Genomic DNA, 1,147 nt, shown 5'->3' with positions numbered 1-1,147 from the left:
GGGGGGCTCCACGATCCCTTTAAGTCCCTCTGAGGAGTTCAAGGGAACCGGGAAGAGCAGAGAAGCTGTCAAACACTTGTTCCTTCGCAAGTACGGCCTCCACTGAAGGGAGCTCAGAGTCTACTGGAGGAGACAGACAGAAATCAAGTTCACAGGCAATTCCCAGTCCATATTTTTTAAAAATAATTTTTATTTACTTATTCATTTGTTTGGCTGTGCTGGGTCTTTGGTGCTGCAACTTTCTCTAGTTGCGGTGAGCAGGGGCTACTCTCTATTTGTTGCACTCAGACTTTTCACTGAGGTGGCTTCTCTTGCTGCTGAGCACAGACTCCAGGGTGTGAAGCCTTCAAGAGCTGTGGCTCCCAGGCTCTAGAGCACAGGCTCAGTTGTGGTGCGTGAATTTATTGCTCCGTGGCATATGGGATCTTCCGAGATCAAGGATCAGACCCCTGTCTCCTGTACTGGCAGGCAGATTCTTTACCACTGAGCCACGAGGGAAGCCCCCAGTCCATGTTTTGAGGGCTACGATAAATGTGTGCAAACGCTCGTGTGGAAAAGCAGGCACCTAACTGGCAGGGGTCTGAAGAGGCTTCCTGGAGGAAGTGACCCCACATTGAGACCTGGAGGATGAGGAGTGTGCCATAAAAGGAATCAGGGCAGAAAGGGGTGTTCCTAACACAGAAGAGTATGAGCTAAGGCCCAGGGCAGGGTGAGGGGGGCATTCCGAGGAACCTAGAGTCCAGTGTGGCCTGGAATGGCTGGAGATACAAGAACAGTGGGCCAGAGCCAGCTCTTGGAGTGTTAAGATGTTTGAACTTCATATGAAGGCCTTGGAGGCCCTGAAGGGTTTAAACGGAGGAAGGACAAGCTCCAGTTTATGTTTGAAGAAGAACACTGTGACTGCAACTGGAGAGCAGACTGGAGGCAGGGAGGCCAGGAAGGAGGCTGTTGCAGTAGTTCAAGATGGGCTGGATCTAAAAGAGATGTGTAAGACACAGAACTGGTGGGACCTGGCAATGACTGGCTGGTGTGGTGGGAGAATAGGAGGTGCCAAGGGGAAGGTTCAGGTATCTGCTAGGCCCAGTTATGGCTGTGGTTTCGGTCACCAAATATGGGACAGCAGGGTATGAGCAGGGCTGGCTGATAG

The sequence above is a fragment of the Bison bison genome, unplaced genomic scaffold, assembly GCF_000754665.1.
Source record: "Bison bison bison isolate TAMUID 2011002044 unplaced genomic scaffold, Bison_UMD1.0 scf7180017864472, whole genome shotgun sequence".
NCBI classification, from domain to species: Eukaryota; Metazoa; Chordata; class Mammalia; order Artiodactyla; family Bovidae; genus Bison; species Bison bison.
Note: the sequence above shows the minus strand (reverse complement) of the source record.